The sequence below is a fragment of the Chiloscyllium punctatum genome, chromosome 2 (assembly GCF_047496795.1).
Source record: "Chiloscyllium punctatum isolate Juve2018m chromosome 2, sChiPun1.3, whole genome shotgun sequence".
In the NCBI taxonomy this organism is placed as follows: Eukaryota; Metazoa; Chordata; class Chondrichthyes; order Orectolobiformes; family Hemiscylliidae; genus Chiloscyllium; species Chiloscyllium punctatum.
Window position 1 is genome coordinate 153,236,656 of NC_092740.1, and position 16,927 is coordinate 153,253,582.

The following is a 16,927-nucleotide window of genomic DNA, read 5'->3' on the forward strand; positions in this document are numbered from 1 at the left end:
ATGTTTATGTTTTCCAGTTTTGGTTGCTATCTTGATTACTATAAAGCAAACCATTCAAAAGTATGAGAACTTAGCCTTTGTTCATCAAATATGTTGGAGTGCAACAGTTTTGGTATTTTTTTCTTGGTATATCGAAAGGAACAACACTGATGCAGATAGAAGTATAACACAACTCCAATGCGAATAGCACAGCTCCCATGTTTTTATTCAGGAGGGATTAACATTCCAACTGATTTCTTTTGTGAAGCAGGGGTTACGAATGCAAAGCCAAGCCTGAACATTCAGTTTTATTATCACTTGTACTGTTTCGTAAAATCGTGCAGTAGCCTAGTTACTAACAACAATGAACATTATTTATACAATAGGGAAATAAAATGGCAAGATTGCACAAGATGATTGTTTTTGAAGTTAAAGGATAAGCAGGAGAGGAGGAAGTCCACGAATGGTGTAAACTGCCATGCAGTTAGGGAATATAGATTTTAAAACTGTCACATTATTGAGTCCCATTTTAACCTTTTCATGATAGGAGGACTGAATGTAAGGTAGACATTTCACCTCAGGAATGGTAAAACGTCAGAAGAGGGAGTTATCACGAGAATGTTGATAAGTGAATCAAAGCAACAAATACAGAAGTGGACAATAAAACAAACAAAGACAGTTAATGCTGAAGATCTAATAAAAATAGAAATTGCTGGAGAAACTTGGCAAGTCTGGCAACATCTGTGCAGGGAAAGCAGAGCTAATATTTTGAGTCCAGAATTTGAGTTCTGAAGAAGGGTCACTAGTCTTGAAATGTTAACTCTATTTCTCTCTCCACAGACGTTTCCAGACCTGATGAGTTTCTCCAGCAATTTCTGTTTTTGTTTCAGACACAAAAGACAATTTAATGCGATATGTTTTCTGCTGTTGTCTTCATGTTCCAAGTTGATTCAAGCCTTTTAATAATAAACACAATAACCAGTATATTGACTGGCCAGTTAATTTTACCATTTATGATCAAACAGTTGGTATTATGTCATTGATCAGTATATGTTGGCAAATGTGGTGCCACTGTTTAAGAAGGGCGGTAAAGACAATCCAGGGAACTATAGGCTGGTGAGCCTGACCTCGGTGGTGGGCAAGTTGTTGGAGGGAATCCTGAGGGACAGGATGTACATGTATTTGGAAACGCAAGGATTGATTAGGGATAGTCAACATGGCGTTGTGTGTAGGAAATCATGTCTCACAAACTTGACTGAGTTTTTTGAAGAAGTAACAAGGAAGATTGATGAGAGCAGAGCAGTAGATGTGATCTATATGGACTACAGTAATGTGTTCAACAAGGTTCCCCATGGGAGACTGATTAGCAAGGTTAGATCTCATGGAATACAGGGAGAACTAGCCATTTGGATACAGAACTGGCTCAAAGGTAGAAGACAGAGGGTGGTGGTGGAGGGTTGTTTTTCAGACTGGAGGCCTGTGACCAGTGGAGTGCCACAAGGATCGGTGCTGGGTCCTCTACTTTTTGTCATTTACATAAATGATTTGGATGCGAGCATAAGATATACAGTTAGTAATTTTGCAGATGACACCAAATTGGAGGTGTAGTGGACAGTGAAGAGGGTTACCTCAGATTACAACAGGATCTGGACCAGATGGGCCAATGGGCTGAGAAGTGGCAGGTGGATTTTAATTCAGATAAATGCGAGGTGCTGCATTTTGGGAAAGCAAATCTTAGCAAGACTTATACACTTAATGGTAAGGTCCTAGGGAGTGTTGCTGAACAAAGAGACCTTGGAGTGCAGGTTCATAGCTCCTTGAAAGTGGAGTCGCAGGTAGATATGATAGTGAAGAAGGCATTTGGTATGCTTTCCTTTATTGGTCAGAGTATTAAGTATAGGAGTTGGGAGGTCACGTTGCAGCTGTACAGGACATTGGTTGGGCCACTGTTGGAATATTGCATGCAATTCTGGTCTCCTTCCTATCGGAAAGATGTTGTGAAACTTGAAAGGGTTCAGAAAACATTTACAAGGATGTTGCCAGGGTTGGAGGATTTGAGCTATAGGGAGAGGCTGAACAGGCTGGGGCTGTTTCCCCTGGAGCATCAGAGGCTGAGGGGTGACCTTTTAGAGGTTTACAAAATTATGAGGGGCATGGGTAGGATAAATAGACAAAATCTTTTCCCTGGGGTGTGGGAGTCCAGAACTAGAGGACATAGGTTTAGGATGAGAGGGGAAAGATATAAAAGAGACCTAAGGGGCAACTTTTTCACACAGAGGGTGGTACGTGTATGGAATGAGCTGCCAGAGGTAGTGTTGGAGGCTGGTACAATTGCAACATTTAAGAGGCATTTGGATGGGTATATGAATAGGAAGGGTTTGGAGGGATATGGGCTGGGTGCTGACAGGTGGGACTGGGTTGGGTTGGGATATCTGGTCGGCATGGACGGGTTGGACCGAAGAGTCGGCTTCCATGCTGTACATCTCTATGGCTCTATGTGTGGCATTGATATGAATCTACTCAAATTTATTAGAAAGCATTTTTATAAATAATTTAGAAGCTATTCAAGGAAAAACATCAACAAAGAGGTTGGAGTATTAGAAAACAGCAAGAATACAGATAGTAAAGTAAACTCAGTGTGCTTTTGAAAACAGTGTTGGAATAGAGGGTTTTGGGGAGAAAATCCTGCAAAAAGCATTTTTTTAAAAAATCACCAGATGTTCAAAATGAATGGTTGAGAAATAAATATAGTTGAATTTATGACATTTTTCAGTTCTGAGCGACTATATGGGTGGGTTGTGATGAGTAATTATGAAGATCATGACCCACAGATGACCAGGGCTGTTGGTTTGCTGTCTGCTATTCAGCTTTGGTCATTAGTGTTATGAAGCTCTGTATTCTGAGTCCAATTTCCAATACAAGGCAAGTTAGTAAGTGATAAAGGCTAGATGCAAATGTTAATTTGAGACAAGAATTAAACAGTAATATGATTTTGAAATGGTTGCACTGAAATGAACATGCCATAGTACTGTTTACTGCCTGTATGTTCTTATATGTGTTGCTGCCTCTATCTAATGGCCCAGATGCTCCAAATTGGGCAGTGCTGTTTGACTTGCTGCTGGAATTGGAAATTTCTCCCAACTCAGTATCACTGCATATTTCTTCCAGGATTTTCTGATCTCAGCTGCCAGAAAACGGCACAGTACAATAGAGTAGAGTGAGACGACAGGCAGCACCCCCCCCCACCCCCCCTTTTTAATGGCAGTAGGAACCATATGCTGTTTAAAGGTCCAGTCGGTAAATGGATGATCAGGTGAATGGATGAGTTATTGAAGTGGATAATTGAGTGGGGTATGGTGCCTCAGATTGATAGGGTTCGTAGATTGGAGGGTGGGTACATGAAGGGGCATGGAGCAGAGGGGAATGGGCTAGAGGGTTGTGGGACCTGGTGTGGGTGGCCTGTGAACCCGATCAGACCGTGTGTGGAAGCCCCTGCACTGATCTCCTGCAATACTGTGTTTATCTATAATCTGTTTATCTGACTGCATTGTTTATCCTTTTAACTTTAGTTCTTACTTTCTAACTTTTACCATGAATCACTGTAAGGTAATGTAGCTTTTATTTGCCTTTATTTCTCTATTTTGTATCTAAGATTTGTACAAAGCTACTTTGTACCTAAGTTGGCATCGTGAGGAACACCACTGTAAATGTTTCATCGTACTCCTGTACTTCTGTACTTGAGTACACATGGCAATTAATCTAATTCTAATTCTAGGTTGGGTGAAGTGGGTTAGGGGAGTTTGGTGTAGAAATATATAGGTGAATAGATTTTTGGACCAATGAGAGGAGCTGTAGTCAGGTCAGTGACTGAGAGGAGGTGTTGGGAAGCCATTGGAAGAGTAGTCAGGTCAGGATGTTGTTAGGTGGTCAGGAAGAACAGTGAATCGGGTGGGGGGGGGGGGAAACGATGGTTAGTCACCACCTGGTGGTGGAGTGAGTCATGTAATAGGTGGGAAAGAAGAATCAGATTGGGGGTAGTAGGGTCAAGTTGGCAGTAAGGATGGACGTCTGGACAGGAGGAGGTTGCTGGTTAGGAGAGGTAGTGAGGTTAGTGGGATAGGAGGAGGTTGCTGGTTAGGAGAGGTAGTGAGGTTAGTGGGATAGTTGGGTGTAGTTGGAGGAGGACATGGCTGGGGTTTGAGGAGGTCTGGCCAGGTTGTGAAAGGAGTAGATGCCATAACGATGTTGGGGGGTAATGCTGTACCAACGCACATTTGTACCTAAGGTGGCGCTATAGGTGGCGACTTGTAAACTTTTCATTGTACTCATCTGAGTGCATGTGACAATAAAGCTAATTCATTCATTCATTTATTCACTCATTCACTCATTCATAGTTAGTGGTTGGGCAGTGGTGGAAAGTCAGGTTGAGTCAGAGGGATATTTGGGTTGAGCCACAGTGGTGTAGTTGGGTTGGGGTTAGTTGAGAGTGTGGTGATAATGGAGGCTAGGCAGGCCAGACTGGGAGAAGTCGCTCGGCCAGGTTCATGATCTAGATTCCTGATGAAGGGCTTTTGCCCGAAATGTCGATTTTCCTGCTTCTCGGATGCTGCCTGACCTGCTGTGCTTTTCTAGCACCACACTCTCGTCTCTAATCTCCAGCATCTGCGGTACTCACTTTCACCAGGTTCATGATGTAGTTGGGTCAGCTCAGGAAGTTGGTCAGCTTGGGCTGGTCATCAGGATTTCAGTGATTTCGTGCAGGGTGTAATTATGACGGTTGTGGAGGAAGGTGTCACTTGTATAGTTGTTAGGTTTTAATCTGTCTAACATTTCCTGGTTAACCTTTGTGGACATCTTGGGAAGTTGGATGTTTACTAGTTGAAAATCAATTCCTATATTCCTATGTACATTCACACATATAATCTAATGTAAGGTGTGTGTTAGCATTCTATGTTCAACTGTCAAAGATCTGGAGACTGGGAAGTTTACCGTAATGTGAATAATAGATTACGAAATTGACCCTGTCACAGTGTGACATATTGTCCAATACGAGGGTCCAATTTTCATTGTCTGAATTGGGTTGGAATAGCCGTAGGTGACAAAGAAAGGCACCAATATTCTGTGTGATGACATTCTACTTTGATTCCTGACCCGACAGTTCAAGGTGTGGCAGAGTTGCAGGGGGCGGAAAAGTAGAATTCCTCACATTGTTAACCAGATACAGAGATATTTATGCAACATGTTTCCAGGTTGCCTCCTAACATCTCAGATTTTATATGGTCAGTTTGTGAAGGAGAACAGTTTAGCCTATCAGGAACAGGCACAGTTCTGTGAAAAAACGATGTTGTTTAACTGAAAGAAATGGAAGTCTTGAAGAAAGTCCGCTCCACAGCAATGCAACTTTAATCGCATTTACAGTTCCCTATCTATTCTCATATTTCAACTCTCAGTTTTCCTTGGTCAACTTGAAAGATATTTTTATTTTGATTAGATTTCCTACAGTGTGGAAACAGGCCCTTCTGCTCAATCAGTCCACACCGACCCTCCGAAGAGTAACCCACCCAGACCCATTTCCCTCTGTCTAATGCACCTAATACTATGGGCAACTTAGCATGGCCAATTCACCTGACCTGCACACCTTTGGGCCATGGGAGGAAACTGGAGCACCCGGAGGAAACCCACGTAGACACAGGGAGAATGTGCAAACCTAGGACCCTACTGCTGTGAGGCAGCAGTGCTAACCACTGAGCCACCATGTCGTCCCAATTGCATTTAACGCATTTGGCAACTGCAGCAATGGCTGCTGAGTTGAACCAGAAGGTGGCCTCTACTAATGTCGGTAGCCTGTCCTGTTTACTGTCAGGGGGGAGGTTTGTGATTGGAAATGTACGTGCTTCCTACATCCCACCTCCTCAGCTAAAATCCAATTCTGGATCTCAGATTCATATATTAAGAATTTAGTATATTCCAATTTCACTGTACACGTAAATATCCAAACAGTAGAGTGTACAGTACTAGAGTGCTGCATATGTAGGAAGGATTGTTGACAAAACTTCAATCCAACCCACAGATTTCATTTCATTTCCTTTTGAGTGATGTACGATGGAAAATGCAAACGCTACAAATATTTCCTGAAACCGTCAACTGTCACATAATCTAAATCTTTATTTGTAGTTATTCCAGACTAACATTAAAGAATTTGCTTGAAGGTTTATGATACTGGAACTGAGATGTCATGTGTAGCAATTGTATTAATGAAAGAAGGGAAATTGTCCTGTACCCTGTGACATCAGGCGTTCAGACATAGTGTGATATCGTTTATTCAGTCATCTCCCTTTAAAATACCAAATATCATTCTCACAAACCATGGTATAAATAAATGCACAGCTATTGTTGTGATACCCCAAAAATGTTCTAAAACAATAGCCCCAGAAGAGTGTACTGCAACATAACAAACACCATCAACAATAGTAGCATTGCGAGACATTTACTATCAATTACAGATAGTTCTTCCATTACATTATAGTTGCATTCTCATGCAGCCCCACATTATCCAAAAATCGTGCACTAGGAACAGCGCTTAAAGTGTTGTCAATGTAATTGGGTTACAGACAACACACGTTGTAAACGTTTGCACTTTAGAAACAGTGTCCCCAATTTGACAATCATATTACAGCCAATTCACGTCAACAAATCATGCGTTATAGCACAACAACCTGTACACACAAATGTACAGATTGAATTCTACCAGGATCACTGCATTCCAGACTTCGTTACAGCTTTAGTCCACATGCAGACACACGCTGAATTACAAAGTGATGTGAGAGAAGCTACCCATGTCAATGAGGCAACATTGGACTCAGCACAACAAAGTGTCGATTGAGTGATAATGAAGTCATGGGAGATGTATAGCATAGGAAGAGGCTGCATAAGCTGGGGCTATTTTCTCTGGAGCATTGGAGGCTGAGGGGTAACCTTATGGAGGTTTATAACATCATGAAGAGCATGGATAGGGTGAATAGACAAGTTCTTCTCCCCAGGTTAGGGGCGTCCAGAACTGGAGGGCATAGGTTTAATGTGAGAGAGGAAATATTTAAAGGGGACCTAAGAGAGCACTTTCTCATGCAGAGGATGGTGCATATATGGAATGAACTGCCAGAGGAAGTGGTGGAGTCTGGTACAATTACAACATTTAAAAGGCATCTGGATGCGTCCATGAATGGGAAGGGTTTAGAGCGATATGAACCAAATACTGGCAAATGGGACTAGATTAATTTAGGATATCACTGTAGGGATTATGAGGGAAATCTTCCAGTGGCTACAGTCATATGTAACATGGGTGATTCCCATGTACATGCATCAGGACTCCCATTGAGTGCTATGTAACACTAACATGTGTAACATAAAAGATGACAGCTGTGGTTGTTGAAGGGTAATCCTATTAACTCAAGGATGCTTCTGCAGGAATACCTCAGAGCTGAGTCTGATGCCCAGCTGTCATCAGTTCTCCCCATCCCGAGATCAGGAATGGAACACTTTGTTTTTGATTACAAATATTCGGTCCCAATGTTTATTCCCAGGTAATAAGGCAGTGCATGCTCATTTGCAGCAAAATCTCAGCAACATCCATGCTTCAGCACATAACTGGCAAGTACTACACAAGTACCAGAAAATGACCAGTTTTGATGAGGTATAGATTAAGCACAGTCGGTGTTTAACATTACCACTGTGAAACCCCTTACCATCAACATCCTGAGCACTGCCATTGATCAGAAGCATTACGTATTAGTGGTACGGTTGGTACTTTAGTGATCAGGTACTCTGCAGTGAGTATTTTACCTGATGATGTTGAAAAGCATAACAATTGAAAAGGACATGAGTGGGGTGGACTTTTTTCTACTCACTAGCGTGGGTGCTGATGCATCTTAATATCAGCCAGAATGAAGCAGGCTGCTCTGTTGCATTTTACTACTCACCTCCAGCACTGGTTTGCCCTGGCTGCTGTGTGCACTACTCTCACAGGATGCATTGCAGCAGGGCATTCTTGATAGTACCTTTCAAATCAATGACCAGGTATGAGAACACCTCAAAGGCACATAACGTCTTGATTTGGTCAAGTATTGTCATTGCTATAAATTGCTGGAAAAACTCAGCAGGCCTGGCAGCATCTGAGGATAGAAATTAGAGTTAACGTTTTAGGTCCAGTGGCCTTTCCTTTGGAAATATTCTGAAGAATCACAGAATCCCTACCGCGTGGAAATAGGCCATTTGACCCACTGATCTTACAAAGAGCATCCCACCCAGAATCAGTTCCCCCAGCCCATGCTCATAACCCCACATTTATCATGACTAATCCACCTAGCCTGCACATCATGGGGCCAATCCACCTAACCTGCACATCTTTGGACTATGAGAGGAAACCAGACTACCCAGAGGAAATCCACACAGACGTGGGAAGAATGTGCAAAGTCCACACAGTCACCTAAGGCTGAAATCGAACCCATGTCCCTGGTACTGTGAGACAGCAGTGCCAACCCCTGAGCCACCGTGCTACCCTTAAGAAGGGTCACTGGACCGAAATATTAACTCTGCATCCTTCTCCACAGAGTTTCTCCAACAATTTCTGTTTTTGTTTCAGATTTATAGCATCTGCTGTTCTCTGTCTATTGCACTCTCTACATTACAAGGAACAAAGAAAATTTACAGCCCAGGACCAGGCCCTTCCGCCATCCAAGCCTGAGCCAGCCCAAATCCACTGTCTAAACTGTCACCCAATTCCGAAGCCTCTGTATCCCTCTGCTCCCCACCTGCTCACGCATCTGTCCAGATGCATCTGAAATGGATCTACCGTGCCTGCCTCTACTACCTCTGCTGGCAACGCGTTCCCAACACTCACCACCCTCTGTGTAAAGTACTTGCCCCATGTATCCCCCTTAAGTGTTTCACCTCTCACCTATTCCCAAAAGGGAAAGGACCATATTGGACCTGGTGTTAGGGAATGAGCCAGGTCAAGTGGTAGAAGTTGCGGTGGGGGATTTCTTTGGGAATTGTGACCACAATTCCGTAAGTTTTAGAATATTCATAGACAAAGATGAGAGTGGTCCTAAGGGAAGAGTACTAAATTAGGCCAAGGCCAATTATATCAAAATTAGGCAGGAGCTGGGAAATGTAGATTGGACGCATTATTGTTGGATGAAAATCATAGTTTGACCTACCAAACAGTTCCATGGGAGCATCTTTGCTACATGGACAGCAGTGATTCATGAATAAAGGCCCACCATCAACATTTCAGAATGATCGGTAATAAATGCCTGCATTGCAACTGAAGTCACATCTTGAGAATGAGTGTGAAAATACCTATTTTCACAGCCCCGAAGGAATGTTACTCTGTTATGATCAATGCTTGAAGCAGTTGAAGCAGATTAGTTTTGCGGGCAAAAATACAGCAATGTGCAGTTGACAAGCCTCAAATTTATTTCCTTTCTCTCCTGTTGTTTTATTGACCTTTAAGACCCAGATAGTAGGGAGCAAAGGACAAAATCAGACCCACAGTGCCACCCACTCATCATCTGTATGTTAAAACCGGCATAAAAATCAAACAACTAAAACATTTTTCTGAAATATCCTGTCATGTTTTAGTTCTTTGGTTATTTCTAATATCTCTGGCACTGGTAACATTGTAGAGCCAGAAGCAACATTTGTTCATGATTTGAATTAGAGTTGAGTTCCTCTAATGACATTTTATCAGTCATGAGAGCCATGTTTAGTCAATCTGAATGCAATCTATTCTTTGTCCATATGGATAGAATTATAAGCCTCTCTCAGTTTTTTTTTTCTCTATATTGTGTTACCTTCTTCATTGAAATATGATGCTTTTGTTAGTGACTATCGAATAAGGCAACCAATAAAATACGGTTCCAGGAAACAGAATTTCACAGTCTGAGTTTGATTTACATTGCCAATGAGATTTCATATAAGTTTGATCAGGGTAACTTCAGGTCCATGCCTGATTGAAGCATTTTTTGTCCAGATTTTAACCTGTAGCTCCAAAAGAAAGCAAAAGTCCTCTTGCTGATACAAGTGTTTCTGAATCACATAAAGAGACAAAATTAAGTTTCCTCGGATTAAGTTGATGGTATGGCTTACTATCATTTCAAATAAACATGATGAATGGTAACATCTCCACTACTGGTAGGTGAAAACAAAAACATGCTGTTTTCTAACATCTGGAGAAGTTTAGCCATGTCAGAGGAGAAACATCACTAAAACATTGGCATGTATCCCATGAGGCATCTGGTATATCAAACTCTTAACAGGTATGATAGAAGTATGATCTTCAGAAATTTTTGAATGACATTTGCTCGAAGGATGAGAAAGAAAAAAAAGTTAAACAGAGGGAAAAAATCCTCTCCAGATGTCCAACTGGCAGCAGTCAGTAAGAATACCTGCCAGAAACTGTTTTACTTCAGAAAGCATAATTTAAGATCTGTCATTCAGTAATTTTAATTTCATTTCCCAAGAGGTGGCATATGATCTAGCATACCTGAGCAACTGGCCTTGTTTTATACTATACTTTTTGAGGAAAATCAGAACCAGATTTTGTTTTTTTTTGTAAAAACTTAGCAGCTTCCCTGTGTTAGAGAAACATTGATGGCTTGTTTCAGGAAGAATAGGAGATTTTAAAGGGATATTGTCATTATGGAGGAGAACAAGGTGTGGAAATCTGTCTTGAGTGTCCATATAAAATGATTGTATCATGTTGCATACCTGTTATATACCTTGCTAGACTTTCAATTCTGTTTACTCCAAAGGAGCTGAATAAAGGGATAACAGGCAGCTGATGTGATGGCAATTGTGAGAGCACACACTACCACCCAAGCTGAATTCCTGTCCCCAGTTGTTTGACAAATCAGTAATAGAGACCAAGCACAAAAGCTGAAGTTTATTGTTCGTTAAACTGAAAATTGACATAGTGACACAATGATATGTCTAACATGACTTATAGCATTGTGTATTTGTAAATTTGATTTGTACACCTTAGATTCAAAGGAATTTTTTTTGACTTAGCACAACCAATTGTTCTTTTATTGTTCCATGGGATGTAACATGTACTGTAACATGGTGAAAATTTGATTTCCAACAGCAGTTTGAATGACGTGTTGAAAGAATGGAGCAAAATGACCCTAAGTAAATTGTTAATTATTTTCTGAGTAAATTAAACTGTAAGGTGGTAAATACAAAATAAATGATTTAGAGAGGCTTATTGCAACTGAGTGATGTAGCAAGTTATTTTCGTTATACTGTAACCTATTAACCAAATATGATTTGCACTTCTTTCACAAATGACTTTTATTTTGAATACGTCTCTTTGTAAATTCCCTTTTTACTGGGTACTCTACTCAGTTTTGTTGCACATTCTTCATAAGTGGATATTTTGTGCACATTCATTGAAGGAAGAGCAGGGTCACATCCTTCCAACACAAATAAAATCAAAGCTGAGGTAAGACAATTAAAAAAAACCTATGGTTCCTGACCTTACTGATTTTTCCAAGGAAGGGAAGGAGGGCAGATTGTGGATAGGACAACCAAGTCGTCCTCTTTACTAAATGGGTGAATCAGGGTCAAAGATCATTCTCTGACTGCTATGTTTTTCATAGAAATGAATGTCTGTTGGAAATTTCTAAAGTTGACAGCTTGAACCTGATGGGTGAAGGGACAATGCTGAAACAGTTCTGTTTAATATACACTGGGCAGGAATAAAACTTTTATAATCAGTCTTTCCTAACCTTATCTATGGTCTGACGTATTTGCCCTGGCCACTTTGAGCCTGATGCTTTTCTCATTTATTTTGAGAGTATACACACACACACTCACTCACTCACTCCCTCCCTCCCTCCCTCACTCACTCACTGGCACACACACACTCACTCTCACTCACTCACACATGCACACACACACTCACTCACTCACACTCACTCACACACGCACGCACACACTCACTCACACTCACACACACACTCACTCACTCTCGCTCGCTCACACACACACTCTCGATCACACACACACACACACACACACACACACAGACACACACAGACACATTCCTACATGGTTCCTGCACACAGCGTCTTCTTAGCAAAAACTTCCCTGAATGGGAGCCAGTCAGGACCCCACTGATTAATGTGCTGCCTATTGAGAGCAGCTGACCATTCAAAGGTTGGCACCTTTAAACTCAGCTGTTCCACACAGAGAGGGTGGAGGGTGGTGGAGAGGATCCACAGGAGGCCTTAGGATCACAGAGCAGACCAGAGCAGACCATGGGGAAGTAATGAGATGTATATAGGGTGGGGGTTGTGGGGTAGGATCTTGTACCTGAGTATGGGCAAAGCAGTGACGTTCAGCAGTATTCCCAATGCCAGGACTCTTGATCTGGGCACTGAGAACCTTTTGAAACAAAGAGCCCCTGCCCCAAGCCTGTACAGGCTACGTTGACACCTCAGGCATATGGCAACAGGTTTGCCAGGGTAAGAAAATCAACCGTGTTTCTGCCCGTGCCAGGCTTACTCAAAGTTAGAGAGTGGTGAAAAGGAGAGAGAGTGCTTGCGAGCCCATTGTGCATCCCATAAATAAATGCCCTCTCTGCCAACAAACAAATTGGTGAGATGGCGGAAGAGTTTGTCCATAGTCTCAGCAATGTGTGGTTAATATTTTGGCAACCTCTTTTTAATTAGAGTAATACATTCCATAAAGTGAGAGATAGGAGTCATCATTTAAAAAAATAGCAGTCACTTTGTTATAAACCTCATCATAATTTCTGAGGTTGTGTGAATTATTCACTGATTCTTGCCATGATATTTCATAATCAGCCGTGGTTAATTTTTCATAAGTTGGAGTGATAATGTTACTTATTGATTCTGTAAGGTTCACCATCCTCACCCAAAATGAATGGGATGTGGGTAAGCAGCATTGTTCTGCCTCCTTAATTGCAATTGAAAAGGTGGTACTGAGCTAACTTCTTGAACCACTATATTCCATCTGGATCGGGTACATCAACAGTAACTGCTCAGAAACCATTATAGATGGAAACTCCATAACATACTGTGAGGGATGTAATTCTCCTAAAACAATTTAATTTTATTTTCTCTTTGTGTTACTAAGAAGTCACATAGAAAAGCAAAGGGTTGCAACAGAAAGATGGACGGCTGAGATGGCCGATGATTGTAAGATGCTCCACAAACTCATTCATCTCTTCCATCAACCCCTTCAAAAGGGAACAAAGGGGCACCAAGTTAAGACGGAAATGAGGAAGATGATCCCTGATACGGAGAAATTGTTTTATGAGCAAAGATTAAACAGATTGGGATTCTACTCACTGGAGTTTAGATTAATGAGGGGTGATCTCATTGAATTAAATAGGATTCTAAAGGGGCTTGACTGAGCAAATTCTGAGAGGATGTTTTCCCTTGTGAAAATCTCTAGGAGCAGAGGGCAAAGTTTCAGAATTAAGAGGAGAAATTTTGTGTCTCAGAGTGTTGTGTCAATTTGGAACTCCTTGCCCCAGAGAGCTGTGGGGACAGACTCCTCACATATGTTTAGACTTGAGATAGGTAGATTTTTGATCAGTAGGGGAGATAAAGGGTATAGGAAAATGCATATGGGAAAGTGGACATGAGGGCTGTCTGGTCAGCCATAATCCTGTCGAATACTGGGTCAGGTTCAAGGGGCCAAATGCCCGACGCCTGTTCCTATTTTTTATGGATTTAACATGACAAGAATATGGGTTGTGAGTATGAAAGGAAGGCAAGTAGCTACAGAATAGAGTAAGGTAACATGAGAATGATCTAGGATCTCCTCTTCTGGAAAGAAAGGAAGGTGCTAAGCACAGAAATGATGTCCAAAGGCCCAAATGTTGCCATTTTCCATAACGTGAGTCACATTCTTGCAGATCGGGGGAAGTGACAGGATAAGCTTCTCAGGCTTCTCGGGGTAACATGGGGTCAATGCAAAGAAAGCATTCCCAACCAAGAGTATAACAACCAAGTTATAGATCTGACTGCCGTTCTGAGGCCAAGTCCAAGCACAAGGAAGTAGACAAGATACCTGAGACTTACGGAGAATTGTCGACAGGGAAGGTAACTGCCTCATACCTTAAATAAGGCAGCTAAACTTGTAGTTATATTAAAGGATACATGGGTCACTAAAACATTTTTACAGGGGAGAGGCATTTTTTTCCTTAAAGAGTGCACCAAATGCCACAGTTTTAGTAAATGGTATTGGCAGGGAGTATACATCTGTATCTGTACCTGGAATGTGGCCTAATGTCTGGGATGGTAACTGTAGGGCTCAGCCATAGATTGCCTGTAGACAGAGTTCCCCTACTCTTGGGGAAGATTACCTGGCTGGAGTGAAAGTAATAGCTTCTCTCGGAGACATAAAAAGGCCAAATGAGGTAAAGGAGGTAGAATAGTTACAAGATAAGATTCCAGGAACTTTTCTGTCATTTATAGCGACCCAAGTAATGGCTAAGCAAAGTTCATGGTTGAAGATCAAGTTGGCATCACAAACAGATCTTTGGATTACTTGAAAAAACTGTTCAGTTTTTCATCGATGATTGAGGTTCAGCAAGAGAATCCAGAGTACAATCTGCTCAAACTGAAGCTAAAGCAAAAGACATTCCAGAATGCTATTATTATTGAAAATGGGATTCTGATGAGGAGTTGGAGATCCCGTCACAGATCTGCAGACAACGAGTTGGATGGTGGTTCATCAGATAAATGTGATACCCAAATATCATCAGTAAATAGTAACGATAGCTTGAGAAATTACTTTGGCAAGACATATAACAATCCAAAAGAGAGAAACACAAGCAATTTGACATTACTTGCCAGGTCCTCACAGGAACTTGGTGTAGTTTTGTAAAACATATTGTTTGTATCAGATTATGAGAAAGTTGCAACATGTATTCAAATCAGCACTTCTAATTCACGTATGAGTTTTGAGGAACCTTTTAGTAAGGCGTTAGTAGACTGTGTGTGGAGTATTACCAAAGTAATGACATGGTAGTATAGCCTTATTAACATGGATACGGTTACTCAGTTCCCAGAGGTGAATCGCTTGAGAAATATTGTTATGAAGGTGGTGATAGAGAAATTAGTTCAGTCCTCACTTATTATGAATTACCTGTTGAAGTCCAGTTAGCTGAGGATGCCAATTTATGACTAATAATTTTCAGGAAGTTTTAAATAGTTTGGGTAAAACAGAGTTAAAGTCCGTAGCATACCATTTATATGCACACAGCGTTTTTGAATGGTACTGTTAAACCCTCAGTATTATCATCAGGATGTGCTATCCTGAATATCCCCTTGATTGAGACAATGTGCTGGAATTCCTATTGTCTGCCACCTGAGATTCACCTGGTTCCTAATCTTTTCTGGATTAGGTTATCAACACAAGATGAGAGGTCCTCTGAAACTAATCAAAGGAAAATTTTTAGGACAGAGGGATGAACTTTTCATGTTAGATTACATATTGGTGTTCCAACTCCAACTCCCAGCAGCCTGCAAGAATGGCTCAGGAACAACTTTAAAGCTTTGGAAACAACCATGAAGAAATGGTAGACCATGAGATTTAGGAGCAGAAATTAGCCATTTTGCCTATTAGGTCTGCTCCTCCATTCAATCATAGCTGTTAAGTTCCTCAAGCCCATTCTCCTGCTTTCCCCCTGTAATCTTTGATCCCATTGACAATCGAGAACCTATCTATCTCTGTCTTAAATCTACTTAATGACCTGACCTCCACAGCCCTTTGTAGCAAGAGTTCCACAGATTCATCACTCTCTGGCTGAAGAAGGTTCTCCTCATCTTCATTCTAAAGGGTCTTCTCTTTACTCTAAAGCTGTGCCTTCAGGACCTAGACTCTCCTGCTAGAGACAAGAATACCAAGAACCAAATATTTAAACCATTGGATAATGTGTTAACTTCATAAGGGTGACCGTTGAATGCAAGATTCAATTGTCCACATAGAGCAGTCAAAGGGACTGATATAGACCCCATACATTTGAAAGTATCGGCTACAGCATATCAAGGTGTGATAGCAGTATTATCATCGGGAGAAGTAGAAACCAATCCAGGTAGTCAGGTAAATGAAGAGTGTAGGACGAGTGATCGTGAGAAAGAAGCAGAAGGAGGCTGAAACAATTTCCAGATTGAACCTCCTGTTTTCCAGTCAACTACCACTGAACTATTAGGGCAGTTCAACACCATGCTTTCATATTAAAGACATAGGAACAAGGAGAACAAATGGTATGTTGGTCTTCATTGTGATTGGTTTTGAGTACAGAGGCAGGGATGTGTTGTTGCAGTTATACAGGGTCTTGGTGAGGCCACACCTAGAGTATTGTGTGCAGTTTTGGTCTCCTTTTCTGAGGAAGGATGCTCAGCGAAGGAGTATAGCGAAGGTTTCCCAGGCTCATTCCGGGGATTGACGTATGAGGAGAGATTGATTAGGTTAGGATTATTTTCACTGGAGTGCAGATGAATGACAAGGGATCTCATAGAGACTTAGAAAATTCTTACAGGACTAGACAGGATAGATGCAGGGAGGATGTTCCCGATGGTGGGTACATCCAGAACCAGGGGTCACAGTCTGAGAATTGTGGGTGAAACATTTAGGACGAAGATGAGGAAAACTTTTTTCACCCAGAGAATGATGAGCCTGCAGAATTCATAACTATAGGAAGTAGTTGATGCCAAAACATTGAATGTATTCAAGAGATGGCTAGATATAGCACTTGGGGTGAATGGGATTAAAGGTTATAGGGAGAAAGCAGGATTAGGCTATTGAGTTGGAAAATCAACCATGATCATGATGAATGGCCTCCTCATGCTTCTATCTTCAACGTTTCTATGAGATCTAATAAAGTTATATGGTTTAAACGAGTCTGTTGAGA

At 41.4% G+C, this 16,927-nt stretch overlaps 1 protein-coding gene across 2 annotated transcripts in view; it reads left to right on the forward strand.

Annotated features, from left to right (window-relative positions):
- Positions 1–16,927, forward strand: part of glis3 (GLIS family zinc finger 3) — a 593,089-nt gene that overhangs the window by 175,385 nt on the left and 400,777 nt on the right. The gene's annotated exons all lie outside the window — the stretch shown is intronic.